This window comes from Canis lupus, chromosome 2 (assembly GCF_003254725.2).
Source record: "Canis lupus dingo isolate Sandy chromosome 2, ASM325472v2, whole genome shotgun sequence".
In the NCBI taxonomy this organism is placed as follows: domain Eukaryota; kingdom Metazoa; phylum Chordata; class Mammalia; order Carnivora; family Canidae; genus Canis; species Canis lupus.
The window spans coordinates 13,786,573-13,813,729 of NC_064244.1; the positions used below are offsets into that span (position 1 = coordinate 13,786,573).

The 27,157-nt window shown below is 46.6% G+C and overlaps 1 protein-coding gene and 1 long non-coding RNA gene across 2 annotated transcripts in view; one reads left to right on the top strand and one right to left on the bottom strand.

The window, feature by feature from the left end:
- The window catches only part of ZNF438 (zinc finger protein 438), a 402,160-nt gene that overhangs the window by 126,239 nt on the left and 248,764 nt on the right, over positions 1-27,157 (top strand). The window lies entirely within an intron of this gene.
- LOC118353901 (uncharacterized) lies at positions 9,456-17,652 on the bottom strand. The gene is made up of 3 exons (XR_004813454.1): positions 17,566-17,652; positions 15,786-15,941; positions 9,456-12,197 (listed from the first exon to the last, which is right to left on the bottom strand). It is a non-coding gene; the product is annotated as an uncharacterized LOC118353901 (long non-coding RNA).

A 27,157-nucleotide genomic window follows, 5' to 3' on the forward strand; every position in this document is an offset into this window, starting at 1 on the left:
ACAAAGCTCGTAATAAATACGCTGGTGAAAGAAGCCAAATAAAAAACAGCATACACGGTATGATTTGATTTACATAAAACTCTAGCAAATGTAAACTGATCTGGGGTGATATAAAGCAGATCAAGGATCCATGGAGACAAGAGGAAGGGGTGAAGGAGAGATTATAAAGGGACAGAAGGAAAGTTTTGGGGGTGGCGGACAGGTGGATCACTTTGTGGTGATGGCTTCATGGGTGTGCACATATTTCAACATTTGTCAAATTGAACACTTTAAATATATTGAGTCTATTGTTTGTTCATTATACATCAGTAGGGCTGTTATAAAACAGGGCTAATCTTGCTGAGGCAATGCGGTGGTGGATCCTGGGTGTAGAGGAGGCAAGACTCGGGACAGCAAAATCATGCAGGAAGGTGCTGAGAAATCCAAGCATCCTTATACCTAGAACCGGCCCTGCAGGCACCAATTTTATAAAAATAACTCTAATATACACTTAAGAATTCAGGTCTGTTGAGAGTTACCTCATAATAACAAATAATGAGCAAGGCCCCTACTAGTACATTGGAAGCTTTTGTGCTACTTACAAAAAGAGGCCTCCTTGGCTCATGGTGCCCTGTCACCCATCAGCTGGGTGCCTTTGTGCAGTGCACAGTCTGCACAACCAACCACAGCAGTCCGGATCCTATAGACAACATGATATGACAGAAACAGCACTGACCACAAGAATCTTGGCTCTGTCATTAACCATATGACCTTTGATGAATCACCCAAAATTCCTCCCACCTTAGTTTCTTCCTCTTATGCCCTGTGGTGGAGATAGTCCTATGACGAGGCTTTACAAACAGACATGACCAGGAGGTGACAAAGAAAAAGTTGGTTCTGAGGTTAAAGTATTACATTCCTTCCTTGGAGGAAAGCTAATAAGAACACCCCAAGAACTGTTATTAAACTTTATTAAGATTCATGCTGAGTTACTGAACTCTCAAAGTGTGAGAGATAGGCTGCCTTCTGAAGCCTTTTTCCTTTCAACTCCCACACCCAGTTCCCACTCCTACCTCCTCAGCTACCCAAGACCTGCTGGAAATTTCCTCCTAGTGAGGTTTGCTTCCCCAGAGTCTCAGGTTAACCTATGCCTTGCTTCCATCCCTCCATCCCTTCTCTGTGTAGATGACAGTTGGGAGGAATGAGGATTACTTAATGGATTCACACTCAGGTGGGTCTCTATGACTAGGGCTACTCCCTTCACTTTTCAAAAGACACTTTCATTTTATTTTTAAAGATTTTATTTATTTATTCATGAGAGAGAGAGAGAGAGGGAGAGAGGCAAAGACACAGGCAGAGAGAGAAGCAGGCTCCATGCAGGGTGCCCAATGTGAGACTCGATCCCGGGACTCCAGGATCATGCCCTGGGTTGAGGGGTGCTAAACCGCTGAGCCACCCAGGCTGCCCGACACTTTCATTTTAAAAGAGATGTTTATATACTCCAAAGGGTGGCTCTCTAATGGTGGGATCTGATACCAAGTAGCTAGCTGTTGGGGCATAGAATCAAAGGGTGTCTCCCAAAACAACTTTCTAAATTCAGCATCACCAAATCTTTCCATGGTAAGCCTGTACACCGACTTTTCAACAGGACTTTCCAAGCTTATCTTTTATAATTATATATGTATATGTGAAAACTCTAGACTATATATTCATATGTATATGTTATATACACTACAGAAGTTCATATATATAAACATTTATATATAGGTATAGTATATGTAAACTCTAAAGTGCAAACTGCACAGGAAGGAATCAAGTGAAGAATCAAATATGGGTTTTTCCTTTTCTAATATTGCAAATTGATACACTGATCTAAGGCTGCTTCCACCCTTGGTAAGTTGTTTCATATGCTCTTAATGCCTGAAGTTCAAGTTACTAGTTCAGTGATTTAGCTTAATATACTAATTAATGACCTAGAGGATGAAGTGAATGGCATTGTGGAAAATTTGCTGCTGACACAGAGTGTTTAGGTTGCTAAAAGTTAAGGAGGGTTGTGAGGAACCCAAGATGGATCTAATAACTTGGATGACCGAACAAACATGAGGACTGATAATGGTTTACAGGAAAGGGCAAAAGGTAATAGAGACTGAAAAACAAATTACATAAGTCCTACATAATTTAAGCAGCACACACTGATGGACTTGGAATTTATGTTAGTCTCAAAGGAAAAAGACCCGCCATGGGAATTAAAATAATCAACATATTTCAGTAAAATCATCTAATCTGCAATAGTCCCTCCCACATAAGCCAAAAGAGTCTAGATATGTGCTCAGAAAATATAGGAGTAAACACAGGAAAATGTGGTGGACAAAGCTGGGTGCCTACCTAACACTTTCTTCTGCTGACTTTGTCCTGATATTTTCCCCTATTTACCTCTAACTCCACTCCATTCAGAGAAGATGACTTTTCCCCAGCCCCAGAAAATGAATTAAGATCTGTTGGAACCAGTAGCCCTCAAAGAGTGATCCCCAGATGACCAACAGTAGAACAATCTGACAACTTATTAGAAATATGCAGTTCATTAGGCACTATCCCCAAAATATTAAATCAGGAACTCTGGTGGTGGAAAACAGCCATCTATAGTTTAACAAGGCCCCCAGGAGATTCTGATTCTGAAGTTTGACTACCACCGGACTAAATCAATTTTGATAATTCTATTCCCCTTTGCCAATGATTATATGAAGCATAAGAAGTGACTCCCTATAGGCTAGTGAGATACAAGTTAAGTCTGCTGGGGATTCTAAGAAAGATCTTTCTCTCTTCACATAAGATATTGAAGCATTTGGCCACACTTTGCATGAGGATGTGATGCCTGGAGCTGCAGCAGCCATCTTGAGGCTATAAGAAGGCACACCAGAGGACAGCAGAGCAAAAAGATGTCCTTGAGTCACCAAATTAACCATCCTTAGCACCACTCTACCTCTAGGATGTCTGGCTATGTGAGGAAGCAAACTCTACTTTTGGTCAGCTATCCCATTCTTAGCATCCAGAAGTATCCCCCCAAAAGCACATCCCTTCCTTCTCCATTGTGGTACAGGGGAAGCAAATCTGAATTGGCACACGTTCAGAAACAGCGATACAAAAAAAAAAAAACAGAATGTGTATCTTCTTATCCCTCTCACCTGAGCAGTGCGAGCTAGATTCCCCAATCTTAAAGCAAATGTAGTTTTGAGCCTCACTGCTCTTATATACTGTTAGTATAACAAATAGGTACTTTTCTCACAGTTCTTTGTAAAGCATATTTAGTAATGGAGCTATGTACAAACAGTACAAAACAAAAACAAAACACCCTCCTTCTGGGGTCAGCACACAATCCTCCCAGCTCAGGGCTCCGTGTGACTGAAGGACACGCCGGGAAGAAGGTTCAAGGCGGTGGCAGTGCTGGGCTCCCCCTTGGAGCTCACCCAGTGCACTTTCATGTTCCCTGAAAACCCAGGAGCTAACCATTTATGAATCTCAAGTCTTAATACTGCCCTTCCTTATGGATTAAGAGATCACACAGCAGAGGCAAAACCCTCGTCTCTGTTATCACTTTCATAGGAAATAAAATGGCAAGACGGAGGACCGGCTGCAGGTCCACAGAGAGCCGGCAGCGTCTCTTGCTGCGTCCTGGTATCTCGGCACCATGCCCTCTAGTGCATCGGCTGGGCCGGGGAACAAAGTCACAAGAAAGGGGAGGAGGAGGATCAGCCGGATACCTGCATCCTTTTCTCGCACCGTCCCTGCTTAACTTTGGACCAGCTTTTTACAAGGAAGCCCCTCCAGTGACTCGCAGCAAGAGCAGACGGGTTTGTCATCATGACCGAGAGGTCAGGAAATCGAGGCTTTACAGGACTGACAGCAGGATCGGTTCCAAAATCAACCGGCCTCGACTGAGAATTGCCCGTTAGCTGTCAAAGGTGGCGGCTCCGTTCAGTTGGGCCCTCGGAGCGCAAAAGGGGAGAGGAGATGTCCGAGGGACGAAGAGCAGACCTCGCAGGCTTCTAGGGCGCAGGACCAGGGCCTTTCCCTGCAGCAGCATCTGCAGCCCCGATGCTCCGGGCGGGCCTCCCTGGGAGCCGTGGCCGCATCAGCTCTAGCCCCGCTTGCACCGAAGCGCCCTGGAGTCGGTCTCTGTGTCAAGCATCCCTTGCCCTACCTGGTGCAGGTCCTGAATAAACCCCGGGGACCACAGCCGAGGGTGGGCCCAGGGCCCCGGGGGGCGGGGAGCAGGGATGGCGGCACGTTTGGAGAGAGGACTCGTGGTGCTCAGGTGGTGCCGTCTCTGCTCGCTTCACGATCCCCCCTTCTCAACGCTGTTACCCCGAATGAAAGCTGCGGTCCTTGTCGGGTTGTGTCACCTCCCGCCGGCTGTCGGTGTCTACGCAGATGGCCAAGGACGCTGCTTAAACAGACCTTACGGATTTCAGGGTCTGAAGGAAACGTACGTGGTAGTGGTGACGCCGTGGGCAGTAGCGGTGAACATCCCGCACCACCCGGAGATCCACAGGGGAGCTAAGAAGCCTAATGCAGCTTCAGAGTGGCTCGCTTGTACCGACTTCTTCCAAGGCCCTGGGAAGGGCCCTTAATGTGATTTTTCTTTTTTTAAATTTGCAGAAGTCAGATATTTTAACTGATAAGTAAGACATTTTAACTTAAAATCAGTTAAGACCTCTCTCCACTACAACTTGCGTCTACATACCTCCCCTTGTTTTGGATGGCATGAGAGGGCCCATGGGCATTTTGGGGAATCCTGCTAAGGGGAAGTTGAGTTGGGGATACATTTAATATTGGTATAGAGGGTTAGATTTATGTTGATTGCGGTTTCTATTGAACATAGCTAAGTTACTACTGGTCATCCCAGTACGGAAATACTTCTGGGAACACTCCTACCACCCACTGTGGAAACTCAGCAACATGAAGACCTGAAGGACATATGAAAGGGTCCTACACTACGTAGCAGAAGAAAAAAAGGTTTGAAATATAACAGCCATAAGTTAGCCTGTGGTAAATTTTTTCAAACATCAAACGTGTAAAATTGCAAGTGGAAACTTTGCTTTTCATCAATGCTGAACCAAAATGGAAGGTCTCTTCTGTTAGGATTTATATAGGATTTGATAATGCAGCATATACGATTATGAGTGCACCATACATTTGGTTCCTTTTTAACAAAAATTTCACAAAATAGAAATGGTCAAAATTCCTGTAGTTATAGGGCGACTCTTAAATCATGGTACTCTCAGCAGGGAGGGGATATGTTTTTAACAATTCATATATGAAAGAGACTTGAAAGAGGTTTTTTCCAAGTTTGATGACAATCTAAAAAAGGGAATTGTATTAGAAGTGATGAATGAAATTTTCTAACCTATCAATTACAAGAACCGCCATTCTGATCAATTATGCTGGAAGAAATAACTGAATTCTCTTTGTCTTCTTTCTGTAGAAAATATTATAAAACTATTGTTTTTTAAAGAGGTGTTTGAATATACACAGACCACAAAATGTGTGTTGGGGGGTGGAAGTGTCAGAGAGTGGCCTGAGGCAACTAATAAAAATATGTTACTGCCTGGATCATGTAATGCTTGTGGCATTTGTCAGGCTTTTCACAGCGTGGATTTGTGATTTCTCATTCCAAACAAAAGTTTACTTCCCTAACAAATTTGATATTTGTAATTGGAGACTCTTTTTCTTGAAAAATCATCTTTTCAAGATTGTCTAAGCTGTGGTCCCCACGAAACTTGGACCTGCCTCTGCCTACATACGTCATGTTTTGCCACCAATGACTCACCTTCCTGCAAAGCTAGACTCTTCTCTTTGTGTCTCTGGTACATCAAGGTCCCTGTGCTAAGAACATTACTGTGCTTACATGTTCATTTATTGACCTCCATTCCTCCCTACTCCCCTCATTCTGTATCAAACCAGCCCAGTGTCTCCTACTTCTGAAACTGCTTCCCCTCACTACTACACTCACTGCCCCCCCTCACTCCCCATGTGAGTTACTACTGCTTGCTTTTCTTTAGTAGCCTTCTCTGGTGGGCCATATATTGAACCCCCACAGATCTCTAGCTCCTAATCCTTGGGACCATGAATGTTACTTTCCAAGGCAAAGCAGGATTTTACAAGGGGATTAAGTGAAGGATCTTGAGATGGGAGGTTAACCTGGGTTGTCCCAGGGGGCCTTAAATGTTCTGACAAAAAGGAGGAGAGATGTGACCCACACAGAAAAGGAGAAGGGAGGTGACCACAAAGGCAGAAATTGGAACGATGCTGCCATGAGCCAAGGAATGCCAGCATCCATCAGAAGATAAAAGAGGCAGGGAAACAGATGCTCTTCTAGAGCAACCCTGGTTGAGTTGAAATTGATTTTGGACTTCTGGTCTCCAAGAGCTGTGAGAGAAGAGACTTGGCTTATGATCATTTGTTATAATAGCCACAGGAAATGAATACATCTCCCAACACAAAGTCCATTCTCAGAGATCAAACATCCCCCAATCAGATCACTTCAGTTCCAATATTCCTGTTACAAGACACCTCTTCATGAGACATGTTCTATTTAATTAATTATTTTTTTAAGATTTCACTTATTTGAAAGAGAGAGAGAGCAAGAGAGAAGGGAGAGAACACAAGCAGGGAGAAGCAGGCTCCCCACTGAGCAGGGAGCCTGATGCAGGGATTAATCCCAGGACCAAGATCATGACCTGAGCTGAAGACAGAGGCTTACCCAACTGAGCCACCCAGGTGCCTCTGTTCTTTTCACTCACAAGGACTTGGAGCCTCTCTTTGAAAATTCATGTAACATCCCCCACCCCCAACTCATTAGCAGCCCCATGGCCATGACATCCTTGAAATGGCTCCCTCCAGTGGAGCCCTCATGGATGAGGAGGCAAAGCCTCCCTTTGGTGTATTATCCTGATCCAATTCTTCTCCTTCCTCTGGAGTCACTCCATTCCCTTCTCCAACATACAAAGCACAAAGCTTTTAAAACCTGCCTCCTCTAAGAATCTTTTCTTACAGGGAGGAATAGGTTGTATCGACTCCTGCCACATTTTCCTACCTTGTCTTTCCCCAGAGGGGCATGTTGAGTATTCTGGACTTCCGTAGAAGAAAAAACTCCTGGTTTTTGAATCAAGTAAGTTTCCACATATCCACTGAATGATTGTCAGCAGGGAGCTGGGCTAAACACTACTGACCCCTGAGACATGGCTCCTGTTCTTAGGAGCTTGGAGACTCAACTGGGGTAGGAGGGGAATGCAACAAGACCTGCACATTAGTGTTTACAATAAAAGTCTGATGTGCAAAATGCCATGACAAAGTGTGACGAGTTGAGTGGTGAGTGCAAAACAGGGACACATCACATGAAATGGTAGTCAGGAGAGCCATTTGAGAGTAGGTAATTTGCTCTGAGCAGAGTAGACTGGTTTAAGTCAGGGTGCAAAGGCAGGAAAGCCCAGGCTGCAAGGAGATGAAGCTGGGAAAGAAATTTGGGACCATATTTTAGAGTGGGGATCAGTCAGCAAAACACTTTTGCTAGAGGGCCAGACGGTATTTTAGGTTTTGCCAGCCATGTGATCTCTGTCACAACGACTCCACTCTGCCACTGTAGCATAAATGCAGCCATAGACAATATGTAAACCGATGGGTATGGCTGTGTTCCAATAAAACTTTATTTACATAAATAGGCAGTGAGCCAGAATGCCCAGCTAAGGAAGCTCTGGGCCCCCTAGAAGGCACTGAAGGTCTGTGAGCAGGGGGGTGACTTTTTAATGTTACCAAAGCTGTGTATTTGAAAAAGTAATCTGGCTATGCAGCAATGCTAGGATCAGAGGAAGGGGAGTTGAGTGTGGAAATAAACAGTGGGCACTGGAGGCACCTGAGTGACTCAGTGATTGAGCGTCTGCCTTGGGCTCAGGGCGTGATCCCCGGGTCCCGGGATCGAGTCCCACATCAGGCTCCCTGCATGGAGCCTGCTTCTCCCTCTGCCTGTGTCTCTGCCTCTCTCTGTCTCTCGTGAATAAATAAATAAAATCTTTAAAAAAAAAAAAAGCCTCTGGGAAGCTGTGAAAGTGTCTGAGTGAGAGGCCAGAGTTAGGGTACTGAGCTCAGAAAGGAGGAAGCCCAATGTCTAGGGCGGGGCAGCTCAGTGGGCAGGGCCAGGGGGCAGAGCCCTGAGAAAAACTGGCTTCTGACTTGGGAATGAGGACTTGGGATTTCGGGCCTTCAGGGAGAGTCGGGGAGCTACATAAGGAGGGGGGCCTAGGGTCTGAATGCTTCGGGAGAGGGTCTGCGCTCAGGACGGGTGGGTGGGCACTGGCATCAGGTGACCTGGCCTCCCGGGAACAGGCACAGGGCCCGGGGGCACGGGTTCGGCAGGGCTCCGATCGGCCAGGCCCAGCTCCCTGAGCTGCTAGACATCCCGGAGGACAGCCAGGACGACAGCCAGCGCAGAGCAAAACCAGTCCCGCCAGAGGCGGGCTGAGGCCGTGCCAAGTGACCAGGGAAGCTGCGTGTGTGGGCCAAACTGCTTTCTAATTACATTGCGCTCCAGACAAGACAAAACTGTGTCTCTTGAAAAGCATGTATGCGGAGTCGGGGAGAGCCTAGGGGAGGTCAGGCCCGGTGGAAATCCGGAGCAGAGTCATGTTGCAGAATTCATTACCACCCCGTGGTCCCGGCGAGGGAGAGCAGGGAGGCGAGGCTGGGGACGCTGCAGTGGGCGACCCCCTGGAACCCTGGCCACACTTCTCCAAGCGTCTCGCACATTTAAATGGAGTAGGTGATTCTGAAGGAAAATGTGCCATTTCACTCCGAACATCTCATCATTTCTCCCCGGAATTTAATATAATGCCCTCCTGGAAAAATATTAAGAATGTTTCTTCTCACCTGTGTCCTATAGCATACATTCCCCCCACTGCTCTGCATGCTGAGACAATTTAGTTGAGAAGGAGCCACCTTAGAATTTGCCACATTTATGTTTGACAAAGAGGCAGTTTACTCACTAGTTACACACTTTCTCGCTGAGATGCAAATGTTGTTGGGCAGAGATTGAAAATGCTGTTTTGATATTTTATGCCACTTTCTTGGGAATTTATTTTAGGAGCAGAGCAATAAGAGAAATATCCTGACTTAGAAATATAAATATAAAACTACCACTTGGGGTTATTTATTTCCCAGGCAATCAATCAGGAGATGTTGGGAAATACATCCAGAGTGGTTTCAAACAGGATTCCAGTCAACTGAGTCATCTTTCCATTTACTTTTCATATATTATTTAAAAAAAAAAAAGATGAAATAGTAAAAGAATTAGAAGGCACTCTTGAACTTGGATCATAATTATGAATTTGAGACTGTCAATTTTTTAAAGGGATGAAATGGCTTCAGAGAAGCTGAAACAAACTTTGATAGTGAAACCAGATAACACTCATTGTATTAATATGCACAGTAATTTGTTATGTAATTAATTATTTTTGTTACTGAAATAGAGTTGACACATAAGGCCATGTTAGTCTCAGGGATACCACATGGTGATTTGACATCTCTAGGGTTATGAGAGGCTCATCACAAATGTAGCTGCCATCTGCATCACCATAGACCATGCTATTACAATATCATGGCCTATATGCCCATGCTATAATACACACGTTTTAAATACACTTGGTGATTCAGGACTTTTTGGCAACTTTTGTAGTTTTTTCAAAATGGAAGGTCAACCAGCCCTTATCTGGTCCCTTCAGCCCAGGCCCAGATGATCCACACCCAGTATGTCCTCAGTCATTTCAACAGTTGGGTTTCTATTGTCCTTGCACATCATGTGCTCTGCCTATACTTTCTGGCAAAATAGTTAAGAAGTGATTACAAGTACAAGTTAGATGTCTTTTATGTGTCCTTCCCGCCAGTGCTATCAGAGAGAACAGACTGGTGGGAGAGCTTGCCTGGCTAAGTCAGGCGAAGAGAGCAAGTGTCATGGGGAAGTATGTTAGTTTGGTCTTCTTGCAGTGCTCTTTCTGATAAGCGGTTCCTCTTCCTGGATGGACTATGTTCAAGGTTAGTTCAGCCTTTTGAAAAACCAGATGGAATGGTCCAGGTGTTTGGATCAAGAGCAGACTCTACTTTAACATCAGTTGTCCCCATTTGGAGATGCACATTGGCTGCGGGCCTATGGATTCTTGCCTGCACTTAAAGGCACGTCATAAGCCAAGTCTTGGTAACCAGAGTGCTGTGTCCCTGTGCCTACCACCAGGTGAATAAGAACTGGACCTCTAACCAAGTTAACTACTCCTGGCACTGCTTGGGGATGGGAGGCAGTCAGTGTAGTGCAGGGTGAACTGAACACAAGCCCAGCTTTATGTGCTATTGGCCTTGGCATCTGAGAGAGAGGCAGATTTCCTCCCCCTGAAAGGCCTAGCACACAAGCCTATTCCCTGATGATAGGAGAGTCTTCAACTGACAGCCAGGCATGTTGTGGGATAGTGAGGTTGGCTTCATTTTCTCTTCTGTCCCTTCTTGTGCACTATACCCGCTTCCATTTTCAAGGTCCTAAGGACCTTCTTATTCTCGACCACCTTCCATCCCCTCTAACAATGGCCTAAAAAGCTCACCCTCATGTAAGAATCTGTATGAGTCATTGAAATCTTAGTGGGAAATTTTCAATGAGCATCTTCTCCTGTCATATTGGCATAGAGTCCTTAGCTCAGATGGCAGAGTTAAGGATTTAGTTTCTTGTTTAAGGATTTCAGGCAGTAAACTGGCAGAGGAGGACATATAGAAACATCTCTTCATGCAGATGGCAACCCGAGTTTGGCCTCACTATATCCACATCCTGGGCACAAATATCAGGCAATATTTGGAGGCACAAGATAGAAATAGGCTGATTCTTAGAAATTCGTATGTGAAAAATCAGTTCATCTGTGCTAGTTTGGGTCAATTACATGGTTTGGACCATAGTATGTGACCTTCAGAAATAGAAGACAAGTGGGGACGATTCTAAGGTTACTCTCAGCAGATATGAGGTATCTACCTCATTTGGATCACAGACACCTCCAATAAACTCAGCCCAATTTCCCTCTCTGGCCAGTTCTGGTTTGGCCTCAAGAAAGCCCTCACCCTAGTTGATGCAGTTCTTGTGGCTGTGGCCTGAGAAAGGAAGTAACCTGCTGTGATGAGAAGTTTCCCTGGTGACATCCATCCATCTGTCCACTGTTGGGGCTCATCTGGGGCCCACACATACAGGAGATCAGAATGTGCCAAGATCAGCCAAGATCAGACCTTTGCACAGAATTCCTCCAACCAGAGGAGCAAGGAGACAGGACCAACTAACAAATCTGAACAGGGCTGGCTTCTCACATCTTTGGCCCACAGAACTAAACTACACTCTGGGAGTGGCCTGTTAAAGAGATGAGAAGAGACACATCAAGGTTGTAGCTGAAAAAAATTGGATCTTCTGTAGCCCTGAAAGGCCAGAGCATCCTACAGATAAGCTCCCATTGGTCCTGAGGCAGGAGAGTTGCTCTGGCCAGAGTTCCACTGAGATCTACCAGCAACAGCTTTTATTTGTTGAGCCCCACACACTCCCGGGCATGATCATTTTTCTCTTCTAATTGGTCTTGACATTGAGCTTAGGGACATAATGAAATTAGGAAAAGCATTCTGGAGGGAAAGAAGAAAACCAACTTGCAGTTTGGCCTTTGATAAAATATCTGCTCTAAATGGATACAGAGCTCTGGATCTGGCATGGCCTGATGGGCCAAGGTGGGTAGGCACGGGGGAGGGGGCAATTTCCATCTGATACCACGTGGGCTCCCCCAACCAAACAGTGAAGATTGGATCTCAGAACCCTAGCAAGGTGGCTTGCCACTTGGCATCTTCAGCTGTCCTGTACTTGATGAGCTTCGAGAAACACATGATCTTTCTACCTTTAGAAGGAAAAGTATCTGATGGAGCTGGAAAAGCATGAAAAGTTTTTTTGCCTACTTAAAGACTGGTGCTGATGTGTATTCTTGCAGAGGGCAGGATGATGGCTTCCTCCTCGGGGCGGAGCTTGCTGACACTCCTCAGCCACTGCTGTTGCCAGAGGGACCTGCCCGAGGCTGGGACTTGTTCTATAGGTTGAATGGCTGCTCTTCACTTTCCGTCCTCGGCCTCTGCAACAGTGCCCTGGACCGTCTGTGGTGCACCAGACTCTCCTGTGCGTGCATGTAAAAACAAAAAGAAAAACAAAAACTTGCCTTCAGTTAGTGCTTTGCTGTATGAAACAAGGACTGAGAAAGTTGGTCCTCTAACTTTCCAAGTTGATGATACTCGAACTTTCACAACAGATGTTTTTGCATTTATTTTCCCCTTGGAGGATGGTAAATGCAAATTGTTCATTTGAGCAATTTCCATCCCTTTTGGATGGCCCTTATTCCTCTTGCTGTGAAATGTGCAGGATCCTCAACTAAATTGTATGGGATGGTTTCGGAAGGAGAAAACCTAGTTTGCATACTTCAAATTAGAGGTCTGCATTAAAGTGTGCAGGAATCAGAGGCTCACATGGCCCCGGTCCCAACCATCTCCAGCCCTTAGGGAGGGAGATGCTTGAGGCTTAGCAGTTCTGACACCCCAAAGAGGTGGAAGGAGATCTACTGGCACTTATAAAAAAATGTATAGATCATTATAACATGTTTTGAAATTTTAAGTGGAGCATCTTCCTCATGCAGGTGTGCTAGGGATCAACACTTCAAAGCCTCCATCTCCACGCAGGCCGGGCTCAGGCCAGCAAAGTGTATCAAGAAAGGGGGAGGAATCCTAATTGGGTTTTCCTTCCTCAGCACTGAACTACCTTCTGCAGCTGAATTGCTGGCACTCCCTTCCTCGGCAAATTCAGTTTCTGCGGAACTCCAAGGCAAGCAGAAAACTCTGGAAACTGAAACCATGAAACCTACAGAGTTCCCAGAGGAAACTGGACCACCCGGAACCTTCCTAACCCTGGTGATCCCTGACCAAATTGAGTCAGGAAAATGGTCTTTGGTGAATGAGCATTTCTGAGGTCTTGGAACTTTTTCCTCTGACTGCGAATATTTGGGCTCAAGTTTTTAGTTTTGCGTCTGGATTGGAAAAAAAACACGTGGTGTGATTTTCTCCTCTGGAGAACAGAGCAAAAGGACAATGACTGTTGCGAGTGCTGCAGGGCCGCGTTCCTACTCCTTGTCCAGCTGTTTCTCTGGTGACTCTTGCTCTTTCCAGCCCCTATGCATGTTTATCCCTCTCCTGGATCTCCAGCAGCTCGAGCACACAGACTTTTGGTGACAAGGATTTTTAATTTAGCTGTAAAGTTTTGCTGTTTTTCTCAAGTAGATAAAAAGTCCTGACTTCCTTTGTTTCTAATTGAAGACATATGGGCAGAGGATGACCAGCTCCCTCATTTTACCTCTGTGTAAAAGAGGGTGGCCTAATGGCATCCCCATTTGCCTGTGACCAGCTTGCTGAGAAGTTTTAAACAGGCCACCCCGATCTCTCTGCAACCTGAGAGGAATGTGCACCTTGTTGATTGGTGTCCTGTGCTATTTCACTGTTGGGTGATATCAAGTGGTAATAAAAATGCTTTAGAAGCAATGCTGTGGGTTGTCAAAATGCCCATCCATCACCATAAGCAAATTTATTCCATAACACTTCAGGTCTTTAGAAGTAAATTGAATAACTGCAAAAAGTGTCTTTGAAATAAAAGGCAGAAGGATCAAGTAATAGCCTGATCCAAACGGTGAGTTAACTACCCTTTGGGAGTGGAGGTTTTTTTCTACTTGGGAGGCTTTAACTCTGTGAGTGCAGCAGCACTAGGACAGCATAGACTAGTAACACGTTTCTATACTACCAAAAAGGCAAGCTACTAGTTATATTGGGTTCTTCGTGCCTTTTCCAAAAAAAGAAAAAAAAATATGCATTGAAACAAGACATAATTTCTGCACAGCAGTTACCATTAATGCCAGGCTAATCTTTCCAAATGAATCAGTGTTCAATTGATGTAAGATGTTTTCAGATCTATTGGTGGCAAATGATAATCATTGGAGGAGAAGGAGCTCACATTCACTGAGCACTTACTCCATGCCAGATACTATGCCAAGTGCTTGTATATTAGCTAATTAAATCTACATGAACTCTCAGAGTAGGAATTCATTCACTTCCTCCATTTTAGAGAAGACAAAATTGAGTTGCAAAGACATTAAGGAACTGCCCAAAGTCACATTTCTTGGATGAGATAGAGCTAGAATATGAACCTGGGCAGTGTGGTTTCAGGCTACAGTCTTAGCCACATGCTGTCCTGCCTCCAGGCTTCCTATGCTAGTCTGATGGAGGAGCCCTGCCGTGTTAGAATTCTGATTCACTAGCCATTCATTGACCTGGAATCCAGTAGTCACTCAGGACATACTACTGCCCTCTCCCATCCTCTCCTGTCAATCCTGTCTTACAGACATAAAGGGGATATATTTTCAAGAAAGAATCTTCTGAGGGTCAGGAGAGAGTAAGAGTAACCTCTAAGAAAAACAACAACCAAAAAAAAGATCTTTTTTTCTCTAAATTGCATAAGGATTTAAATAGGTAGAGGCTTTGTCAGTCACATCACAATAAAGCTAGAAAAAAATAAAGTGCATTGCTTAAGGTAAATTAAAAAATAAAAATAAAAAGTAAAAGGGTGGAACCTTTCAATATTTCTAAATGTGTGAGTCCCAAAATGTTGATGATAGCTGCATTAGATATTTTGGTAACGATCTTTGTCAGAGTCTAAAAAAACTAGTCATCCCCCTCAGTGTGACTCATCAGAAATGTGCTCAAAGCTTCTCGTGTTTAATACACATGGAAAATAGCACATCCACCTGCTAATGGAAGCCCCCTGAAGTGGTTCCCTGGGGATCCATAGGTGACTATGTTATTATATCTTCCTGGGATTGCCTTTTCTTTTCTTTTCTTTTCTTTTCTTTTCTTTTCTTTTCTTTTCTTTTCTTTTTTTCTTTCTTTTCTTTTCTTTTCTTTCTTTTTTTTTTTTTTTTTTCTGGAAGGAGGTCAGAAGCAAAGAGGAAGTTTCTGTCCTAGGACATACTGAATCGGGATCAAAACCTATTATAATTCTAACCCCTCGGACCCAAGTCCCCTGGAAAGAATCTATCCGAAACTTCAGCAGAGAGGCTCAACTGCTGGAAGGACAGAGGGAGGAAGATACATTAGCAAGAAGGGTCAGAAGAGGGACTCATGCTATAGTCACATACCCTGGCTCAGCTGGGTTCTTTGCGAGTCACCACTGATGAGCCACGGCTCTGAGTTTTGTCCATCACTCATGACTGTAAACCGAGGCACATTGGGTTTTATTGGGGTAAATATTGTGTTTTTCATGATTTTGTTGGTGGTTATCCATACTCAGAAGACCCTGAAAACCATGAGCTGGCCACCACCATGAGAACTACCCCAAATCCCAGTTTCTACTGAAGGAGACTCAAGTAAAGAGGTTTTGGGGGGCTTTGTGCTTATGTGGGGTTTTTTGTTGTTGTTGTTTTAAACTGGTTAGCACCGTTCAGAGTCCTTAGGAGGATTTTTGCTCTGAGCCCTGGCTCTCCCAGCAGCACAGCCCCTCCACCACATCCTGCCTCCCCACTTCCTCCTCCCCTTTCCCAGCTCCAGAAGCCAAGATGGGAAGTCTCTCACGACCCTGTGGCTTGGCCGGGAGGAAGCCTGAACTTGATACAGCTGGCTTTCCCGGGGCCTGGTGAGAGCATTTATCCCTGACTCCGGGCTTCTTTGCTCACCTATTTTTAGATTTGTGCTGCAGACCTTCCTGAGGGCTCCCACATCGGTCTCTTTCGGGGCTGGCTGGTGCCAGGGATGGGACCCACGTGTGGACTGTTGCGCACCTGAACGGGGATCCGGCATTAACAGCATCGGCAGCAGTTAAATGTGGTTTGCTTTAACGTCAAAAGGAAGAGAAATAAACACCCTAAACCAACTCCCTCCCTGTCTCCCAAGAACAAAGGGCTGAGTTTTCTGTCTTCTACTTTAGCGGCAAGCCGGCAAGCCCAAGCTGTCCCAGGGTGGAGGGTGGATGAGGACACGTGACCTGGGAATCTGGTCACATCCGAGGGGCAGGCAGGATGGCAGGAATGTCGTATCCAAGACCAGCACCAGGCACTCAGGCTATGCCTCAGCAGAGAGCCGCCCTCCAGCTGCCCTGGGACCACAGAGTCCCTGGCACGCAGGCCTGCCCTCCCCAGGCCACACCACTCCCTGGCCTCCAGGGCTGGGCACCTGTTGCCTCTGTGGAGCTGTTCTTTTTTTTTTTTTAAGGTTTTCTTTATTTATTCATAAGAGACACAGAGAGGGAGGCAGAGACATAGGCAGAGGAAGAAGCAGGCTCTGTGCAGGGAGCTCGATGTAGGACTCAATCCCAGGACCCCAGGATCACGCCCTGAGCCAAAAGCAGATGCTCAACCACTGAGCCACCCAGGCGTCCCTGTGGAGCTGTTCTTGATGATCTGCTCTGTGCCCTTTGAGACCCAGATCAGACACCACCAAAGCATCCATCGTCTCAGAACAATGGGTGCATGGCTGTCACCCTCATGTGACTGAGCAATGTCGAGGGGCAGAGACCGACCATGTGTCCTTTTACACCAGGAGTGTGCCAGACAGTATGTGTGTGTGTGTTGGGGGGTGGGTGGCAGATGTGACGGGGATGCGTGGCAGAGGGGGCAGGAGGTGTAGTCCAGGGCGGCTTGTGAAACATCACAGGTGGCCCCACAGAACAGGTGTTCAGTAAAAGCCGAATGAATGCAGGAACAAATGACATACGACAAAAAGTTAAAATCAAGACACAGTAAATTGCCACAACTGGAAAAAAAAAAAACTAGCTAGTTCACATTCTTGGTTTTATTTGGACTTATAAAGCTGTTTAAGCGAGACTTTATGAATTGACTCAATTTATCAGTTCAAGAGACTCATGGCACCAAACCAGTGTGGGTTGGTCCAAATATTACAAATGCAAGATTAAAACATAATTACAAGATGGGAGCATACGGTCCCTGACTGGTCACCAGTGTCAGCGCTACCAGGTGGAATAGCATATCCATATCACATCATATCAGACTTGACAATAGAAATTAAAACAAACAACCCAGAATTCATAAGCTGGTGATAGCTTTTGCATGATGCAAGCTGTTACCGGTCACTCAAACATGATATTATTGTGATGTCTGTTGAGGTCTGTAGATGGCCAGAGCTTGGTCCTGGACAGGCAGAGCAGGAGGGGTCTGGGCTGGGAGTGGAGGGGATGGGGGCGCAGGGGGAGAAAGCAACCGGGAAGCAGGCCAGAGGAAGGGAGCAAGCTGGAGAGGCAGGGCCGGTGGGGCTGGGTCCTGAGGTCCACCTTCTGGTCAGGCATCTAACTGTCCTGTCACGTCCCTCCCACACCCATAGGCACTTGACAAAAAACAAACAAACAAAAAAACAAAACAAAACAAACAAACATGTCCCCTCCCACCCCGGCCCTCCTGTTTGAGCTCTGTCACCAGAGCCCCATTCTTCTCTCACACTGACTTCTTCCTGTCTAGCTTCTGTGCGTGGCCGAGTCCTCCTGCCCAACTCCTCCTTTGGATTCGGCACCTTTCCCAAGTGCTTCTTTTCTGACTGCTGTGTCAACTCCACACACGTCAGCCCATGGGAAAGCAGTATGCTCCACCCAGGTGCCCAGGAATAGCCATTGGTGGCCCGGGTGCCCTGGGTCTCCACATGACTCACAAGAGAAATTGGCAGGGTTTTTAGAGCCAAGTGTAGAGGTCCGGTGACCAGGTAGGTTCAGCATAGGGAGAACCCAAAACAGCCCAGAACAAAGTACAGCAGAGAGGCATGTGGCCAGAGCTGGCATGACCCTATGACTAGAAACAGCCCCTTCGGACTGGGCAGATTCTCATGGCCATGAGCATGTTACTGCCGGCCCAGGTCAGGCACTGTCTGTCTTCAGATGACTCTCTGGTTTGGGTGAGGAGGAGCTCATGGTTATGCTGCCCCATGAAAAGGATCTGAGTTCTACGGAATTCTGGGACGATCACTAGAGCAATGGTTCCTAACTCAAGGGTGTGATGAAAATTACCCTAGAAGTTTTTCCAAACCCGCATGCCAGGGTCTCACTCTGGACCTAGAAAATCAGAATCTTGGATGAATTTGGGGTAGGGTACGCAGACACCTATGACTTTATTTTTTTTTTCAAGATTTTATTTATTCATGAGATACACACACACACACACACACACACACACATACACACACAGAGGCAGAGACACAGGCAGAGGGAGAAGCAGGCTCCATGGAGGGACCCCGATGTGGGACTTGATCCCGGGACTCCAGGATCACACCCTGGGAGGAAGGTGGCGCTAAACCACTAAGCCACCCAGGCTTCCCCACCTATGACTTTGGACTCCAATACAACCTGCCATTCCTTACCCAAGGTGGGCACCATCTTAGTTGTGCCACTTGGGGGCCAGAGATCATGTGGTCTTACTTTGTACTTGGCACAGTTCCTCCCACATAATAGATCTAAAATAATACGTGTGGATGAGTTAAATGAATGAATATGTGAATGAACGAACAAACATTTCCAGTGGTTGAAAGAATTGTTGATTCTGTCAACACACACAGGGAAAGAACCAAGGTTCCCATAATGGATTTTAACTCCCTTGTAAGTAAGCCTTCCAGTTACCCATTCATAAGAATAGCTAAATATGACAACACTAATGTGTATTTCATGGACTAGTGTGGCTCGGGGATATATGGTATTGCTGAACAAAATAAGGATTTGTATTAACATCAGAGATGAGAGTATAAAATGAAAGAAGGCACTCTACTTCACTCACAATTAATTATATAATCTGAGGCTTAATTCTGGCTTTGCAAACAATGGGAACCGTAATTACATGTCTAAAGCCCAAGATGGAATCCCACAAGTGTTTGACAAGCAGAACATAAGGATGATGGAGTGGTTTACCCATGAGCTTGACCACAGGGCAACCCTGGTGAGTCACGATTTCAGGCTGTGGTAGGATTTCTCATTATCCTCCATTCTTCTATGGTGAGTATATTGAGCTCTGGGCCACTTGATGGATGTGACTCTGTTTGTGAATTCAGGCTGGCCTGCTGTCTTGGCGGATCTGACCCGTATATAGAATAGCCATGCAAATTAGCATGGGCCTCTGGCCAGAAAAAATTAATCCAGGCCTGAAAGCAATCAAGTAAAAGGTGTCAAAGGGCAAACAAAGAGGGAAAGAGGACTGGGAACACCTGGCACCCTAATTTTCAGGTTTCCCTAACTCACTACCTTGTGGGTTTTTTTTTTTTTTTTTTTATTGTTTTGTCACTAGAAAACTCAGTAACAGAAGAGCTGGTATAAATCTTTTCCAAATACTTATGGGATGAGAAAACAAAGTCACGTTGAAAGTTGAATTGAGGCGTTGAGAGAGGCCTTCCCTTAGGTCTGGAGGGGCCTCCAGGCCAATCCTCAGTGTTAATCTCACTGCCCTGTTGTGTCTGCATAGCTCGTGCCACACTGAGTGGTTCCAGTCATCTGTTTTATGGTGTTTGTCCCTTCATTGGACTGGAAGTTCCTTGAGGCTAAGAATTGTGTCTGTCTTCCCCACCTGACTCCCAGTGTGTGGCACAGGCATTGAACAAACACTCATTAAATGAATGGATGGATACTGCATAGGGATCCTGCAGTGACAGGAGTGACACTCCTGGCAGTGACAAGGCCAAGGTCACGGAGAAGGACATTTCTCTGTTTCACAGGAGAGCTGCCTGCCATAGGGGCACCGCTGACTGTTACAGCAGTAATAATAACTAATAGTTACTAAACTCTTACTATGTATATGGTGTGGAGTATCCTCCTCAGGGGAGTAATTGACCCATTTGAGGGACTGGTAATTGTCAGAGGTTAGAGGTCAGAGAGGTGACGTTTTGATGGCCAGGATAGTATTGTCGCTGGAAAGCCAGGAACACCCCTGGTCTCTGTTCGTCTTTCCTCGTCCCGCGAGGTTGGTGTGTAATGACACACAAGGAGCATGTGTGCAATAGCACACAAGAAATAATGGCAGAATGGCAATCAAAATGCCACTTTATTGTTATCTCCCAATTGCCCCCAACAGAGAGCTCACTGGTTAAGCTGGATTGGATCCATGGTTTAGACTTAAGGCCAAACAGACCTCTTAACCTTCCCATCCTCCATCAAAACAAGATTAATCACAGAACTAGCAAATTAAGGGTGTCTGTAGAGCACACCCTGACCTCCCTGGTGAAGCCAGCAGTGTCCTGGATGAGGTCAATCAGAAGAGAGATTGCCTGAGCACACTTCTTCGGATGACGGTGGCCTGAGTCTCACAGTTGTGTAAGCAGCTCTTCTGCAGAGGAGAAGGATGTCTCACCAGGCAGGAGCAAGGCAGGTGGCCAGGCAGAAGCATGCAGACATGGGAGGCAAAGCATCCCTCCTCTATAATGATGACGATGATGATGATGATACATATTTAGATGTGATCATTTCCAGAGTGCATTTAAGTGTACTGTTCAATCTTTATGACTATCATCTTAGGTAGCCTGTTATTAGCCTTGGAATAAGCATACTATTTAAGAGATTTCTCTGGATCACAAACCTAGAAAGTGGCAGAGTTAGAGCTCAATATAAGAGGACAAAGCCCACCAGCTTGCTATCTACCACATGGGTAATTGAGTTACTCTAGCTGGGGAACATGAGTGGGATGTGAGGGCAGGCCTGACACTGTGCCAAGCATCCCAGCCAAGTCTTCTCCTTCCTATCACTGGTTCTTTTAAATGTCTGTTGACAGCATACTCTCTCTTCCTTGCTGGCTCCCAGCAGAGGAAAGTCTCCAACAGGCTATACCTTTCCAATGTATAATTATACATAATTTAAAATGTTTCTAATAATGGATTAATTCCCAAACATAGAGGTTAGTTACTAGCCTAGGATTTACAGCAAAAGGCACCACCTAAATATATTGGTAACTTACTGTAAATAAAATAGCATGGTCTAGGTGCTAGAATGAAACAGATCTAAGAAAATGGCTGTTTATTATAACCAAAAGTAGTCATTTCAAATTACTGATGAAAGCATGGATTATGTAATAAATGATGATTAACTGATTAATTTAAAAAATCCAGTTGGATCTTTATCTCATTTCTTGCCATAAGCATTTAGATGCATCAAATATTTAAGTATAAAGAACAAAGCCACAACTGCATAGGGTAAAAACATGGATGAATATTCTTATAATTTTGGAATGGGGAAGGGTTTTTTCACCCCAAGATCATATTGATTCAGCATATAATTTTAAATTTCATATAGCAAGTAATATGTAAAGATAAATAGCAAATTGGGAAAATTAATTGCAAGCTGTATAACAGTTATAAGAGTTATTATCTTTACTATACAGGAACTCCTATAAACCAATCAAAGGAGACACCCCCATAAAAATGGGAAAGGATACATATAGGCTTTTCACAAAAGAAGAAATACCAAACATGAAAATATACTAAATCCTTAATAATAAGTATAGTCACACAAGTAAAACAATAATTAAAGTGTGTGTGTGTGTGTGTGTTTACTCATCATACATAAAGAATAAAAAAACTGAGAACACAGTGTTGGTGATATGCTGAGCAATGACTATTTTCAGGCACTGGTATTTGGAAAGTAAATTGGCATAACTTCTGGAGAGAAGTTTAGTAATATATACCCCAGTTTTAAAGACATAAACTAACTCTTAGCCCCAAATTTCCAACTCAAGGAATTTATTTTTATTGCGTTAAAATATATGCACTCTAAAATTTATGATGTTAACCACTGCTAAGTGTCCAGGTCAGTGGCGTTAAGTATATTCACATTGTTGTGCAACCAGCACCACCATCCATCTGCAAAATTTCTTTCATCTTCCCCAAATTGAAACTCTGTATCCATTAAACACTAATTCCCCATTTCCTCCACCCCTGCCCTTGGCAACCATATTCTACCTCTGTCTGTAGGAATTCAACCACTCCAAGAATTTGTTTGAAGGAAAGAATTGTACACGACAAATACATATATACATATATTTGCACAAAATATATATTCATCCAAAAAATATTTCTGAGGACCTACTCCATGCTAGGTAATGAACAAGACAGACCAAGTTACTTATGCGCAAGTGGTGATCTAGAGACGTAAGGTGGAACGTTAGCAAGCATACAAGCAATGAAGCGTTGGGTTGCCGTAAGTACCATGAAGAAAATAATAGATTAATGCAATAGTGATTGTGGAGGATCCTTCAGATCAGGCAGTAAGGAAAAGGTGTCTCAAACGCTACAATGAGAAACAAATTAGAAAACCCTAAACGTCTGAGCAGCATCCCCACTGAAGCTGAGAGTCCACCTGGCCGGATGTCAGCATATGACAGTTCACAGTAGGCTGGAAGAGCCTTCCTTAGAACAAACACTCATAATTCGGCGTGCCTTCTGTAGACTATTTTCCTGGAGAGAAAGAGTTTCCAAAAGTTGGGGGGAAGGGTAGAAAAATAATTCAGGAGGGTACATGCCAGTGCTGCTTTATTCTGAGAAGGAATGTGCAGATGACAGTTTCAAGTGTTTGATGTCCAACCCCTCCTAAAACTATAAAATAGCAGCAGGGTGATCAAGAGGCTGATCTAAATCTTCTCTCTGTGGTTTTACTTTTGTTCTGGCAGGCTGAGCAATGCTGGAAAAAAAGTTACAGTGTGTGCAGGGGAAACCTATTCTTCCCTCTTTCATGACTAACCTACACACTGGAAAGCAAGTGTGAGTAAGGGGCAATGGCATTGGTAGTGCTAGTACCGAAATATAAGAAACAATTATTTAGCTTCGGGGCCTGGCCTACCCTTAGCCTAAGGCAGGAAACTCAAGGGGAATAGAACACTTTGCTGCTAAGTAATACCATTGGAATAAAAGCATGTTTGGGATGACTTTTGGCTTAAACTAGGAATTTCTGTTTCATTTGCTTCCACAAAGAACTTTTTTCCCACCTAAAGTTCTTAACTTGTATTTCAGAAGTTTCTGTAGCTGCATAAACATGGTGTATACCAAGTGGCCTTGAATTAAAGCTGTGTATCATAAGAGTGTGCTGAAAAACAGATTCAGGATCTCAGTTTTAACTACGAGACTCTGGGGCAGCAGCTTTGTATACAAGTCACAGGCTAGAGACCTCTCTCCGCGACTTATTAGCTGTGTGCTCTTGGGTGATTATTTGACCCCTGATTCTGTAAAAGAGGAGTAACAATAATAGTAATTAGAGAGTTTTTGTGAGGGTAAGGTGCAAGAACGTGAAAGGCACAGTGCTAGCACACGAGAAGGCCGTCTCCTTTCCTGGGCTTCCTAACTAAGTCTGGCATTACTGACACAGAGGAGAAAAAGACGAAAATGGAGACCCCAAAATTATTTTTGTCAGAATAACTCGGGCCTGGTCGGACTGATTATGGTTTTAAGCCATACTCCTCCAGCGCTGCCTCCTGGAGAAGCAGAATTTCAGCTTGAATTGAAGCACTATCTTGAGCTTCAAAGGGACTTAGACCAATCAGAGCATCGCTAGGTAACTTGGGAGGGTACAGGAGACTCCCACCCATGGGGCAGAAACAGTTCAAGGACCTGGAGATGTTTCAGCTGGGAGAAGCCTCTGAGGGGACTGGGCGGCATTTCCAAATACTTCAAGTATAATATCACATGGAAGAGAGATTAGATTTATTCCGCATGGCTCTGTTAGAGGAAGCAGATTCCAGCCTCAGATACAAGAAAAGTTTATTAAAAAAAAAAAAAAAAAGATTCTCAAGGAAGGATGCTATCTTCCAAGGTAGGGAGCATATCACAGCATAGCTGATCACTCCCTGGGAGTGGAGCAGGGAATTCTGTATCAGCAAAGAGCTGGATGAAGTGCCCTCTAGGGTTCTTTTCCAGGTCAAGGGAGGCTCTAATTCAAATAGCTACAGAAGTGCAACATTTTGCTGCAGGAACGTCAAGAAGAACAGCCATGGCGAGGTGTAAGGCACACACAGATTGTGCTTATGTGTGAACTGTAACCTTCTAAAACAAAAGAATGTCATGGGCATGGAAAAGAGGGCTTTTTCACTGCTAGAAATGAAAATGTTCATACTTTAGCGTATCATATTTTATAGGTTCATGCAGACACGGGCCAAATGAAATGAACCAAGATCGTAGGCATTAAGTTACACACTTTAACTTTATCTTTTTTCCCCTGTGTTTTTGACACAAGTGATTAAAAATGAACCTGGACCTTTGACCTACTCCTTTGGGTTGGTTTTTTTTTTTTTTTCCCCCTCCACCATTCACCTGTGAACCTCTGCTGATTGTTTCATAGAGCCTTGGTCAACTGCTTTTAACAGCTGAACATTAAAGCCACCGAGAGCATAAACAGGAAGCTGGTGTTTAGGTGGGAGTTCCTAGGAATTTTATACTACTGACCACAGAGGCCAAGAGAGAAAGGAAATAGGAAAAACAGTGTAAATACCTGGGTGACTAATGACTTTGCGCAGCATAGCTGGCTTTTCTGAACATTTAATGCTGTCTCTTCTATGGGAAACACGCTTAAAATTAATTTTTCAGGCCCTTGCGTGGCATCAAAGGGGCAGATACACGGGCGTTTACTGCAGGCCGTCGGCGGTTTTGTTCCCCGACTGCGGGGCACAAACGTTCTCCTGCCCGCTTCTCCAGGGGGGCGACTCCATTTGCATGCGCGGTGCAGACCCGCGGGGCGCCGGGGTTCCCAGGCCTCCGATTGTAAAGGATTGTAAGGCCAGCCCTTCCCTCGTTCACAGGGACAGCGCCTAAGAGGATTTAGAATCAAGTGGGCACATTTGCACGGCCTGGTTCTGGAGAGGCAGCTGGAGCGCGGCCGGCCGGCCTGGCGAGCCCAGCGCGGGTCCCCGGGGACCGCATTGTCCTCCGAGGGGCCGCCACGGGGGCTCCATTGTGCGCCGAGCAGGCCTTTTCTGCCGGCCTCCGTCTCCCCCGGGCTCCCCCCCCCCCCCCCCGCCCGCAGACCGCCCGGATCCCCCCGCCGCCGCATTTCCAATGCAGAGCAGCGGGCAGGGCTTCGGGCTGGCCATCTGCACGCCGAGATTGACGGCGGCCCCGGAAGGTCAGTGCCTCAACGATTTCGCTCTCAACAGCAGGCCACCCAGGCCTCCCGAGCAAAACAGGGACATCTGCTCCCCTTAATTTAGAACACCGGTTCCAATTTCACCGGAGCCCCCAGCTCCACGCCGCGCTCCGGCTCCGGCTCCGGCTCCGGCTCCGGCTCCGGGGGAGGGGGAGGGGGTCGGGGAGGGGCCGAGCAGACGCGCCGCCTGCCCGCGCCCCCCGCCCCCGGGGCCCAGCAGCTGAGCCCGGCGGGGGCGGAGGCGGGGGTCGCTCACGTGACCCGGGTGACGTCGTGCGGGGGAGGGGTGCGCGCACACTCGCCCACACGCGCACACACGCACGCGCACCTCCCCGCCGCCGCCGCCGCCTCCAGCGCCCGCGACGCCCGGATTCGTCCCGGGTGTGCGGAGGCGCGGGCTGCGGCGCCCCGGGAGTTGGCCGGGGGCGGCCTGGGGCGGCCTGGGGCGGCGACCGGCTCGGCGGGGAAGGTCGTGCGGCCCCGTGACCCAGGCCCCCGGGCGGCCCCCCCGCGGGCGGGAGCGCGTGCAGGGCCGGGAAAGTTGGCTGCACGAGTGGGGACCCAGCTCGGCCCAGATCCCGCGGGCTCCGTGGAAAGGCTTCCTGCCCTTTCTGCTTCGTAGTGCGGGAAAGCACGAGACACCCGCGTTTCCGAGTGTCCCCACCGCATCCCGAGCTCCCTGGACGTAGACCCCGCACCTCACTCGTCACTGCGTTTCCGGTTCCCGGCGCGAAGGTGGGGAGACCACGTTAACGTGTGAAGTGGCGGCGGACCTCGAGCGCGGAGTCGAGCTCTCCTCCTTTTTCATGTGACGGAAAAGCAGGCCTGGTGGAGAATGAGCCCGTGCACCGCGCTGGGGAGCAGTTACTTCCCAGCCTTCTTCCCTTTGCTCCTCTCAACGGCCAGGCGGCAGCGCTGGGCTAGGGATGGGGACAAACGAGGCCGGGCCCTGGGATGGGGCCGCCTTCCGAGGGGCGCCGTGTCCGTAGGCGGCCGGCACTGTGCGACCCGTGCGGCGGGCGGGTGCCTCCATCCAGCCCCGAGAGAGAGCAGGGGTCCGGGTTAGTCTGAAGGGTGCGTCGAAGCTTGCTAGGAGAAGGGCCCTCTACCCGCACAGCTCACTGCCTGCGTTTCCCCCGACCCTATTCACCTCCTGTTCATTCTTCAGTCCTCGGGTGAAATGTCACGTCCTTGGTGCCTGGACAACCAGCATATGGTCGTCCTGTCAAGCGATCCTGTGGCACCTCCTGTGGCTCACCGCGTGCACAGCTGGGTACGGTTTATGGTCGCGATTCAGCCGTAAGCTTCTCGAAGCAGGAACTGGCCTCTCTGTTCTTGGAGAAAGTCTCCATACGCAGCACGGTGCCTGCCCCAAATACTCCCTGAATATTTGGTGATCGGATGAGTAGTAATCAGACTCTCTTAGGGAGAAACCTATTCCTGCATCTTGTTTGGGATATGAAGCCAGACTACCAGGTGGGAACAGAATGACCTTTGAGAGTGTATTTCGTGGCATTCTGCAGCTCAGTAATTTCAGAACCCTCTTCTGCAGAATCGGCCTGAGGTTGGTGCTCCTCAAAAAGAGATACCATCACGGAACAAGTCTGGGGAAGACAGCAGTACACAGGGCCTTCAGGGTGCTCCTGCACCGAGTCCCAACCCAGAGAGCTTGTTTTCAGGAGCCTCAAGTAACATTTTGCAGGGGGGCAGGGGGGGAGGGGCATGGATGAAGATAAATGATAACTCTGCGGCACCATCCTCCCACCACCCACCCCCAGGCCCTGGGAGGTAGAACAAGCTGCTGCGGGAAGAACTGAACCAGATTGATTTGCCAGCATGAAGGCTGCCTCCTTCCCCCTGGTTTCCTTGTTACACCTTGGACAAATTTGTTCTTGGCGTTTTGACAGCAGGGAGAGAATGGATGCGCATGGAGAGGCACTGCTGCCACAC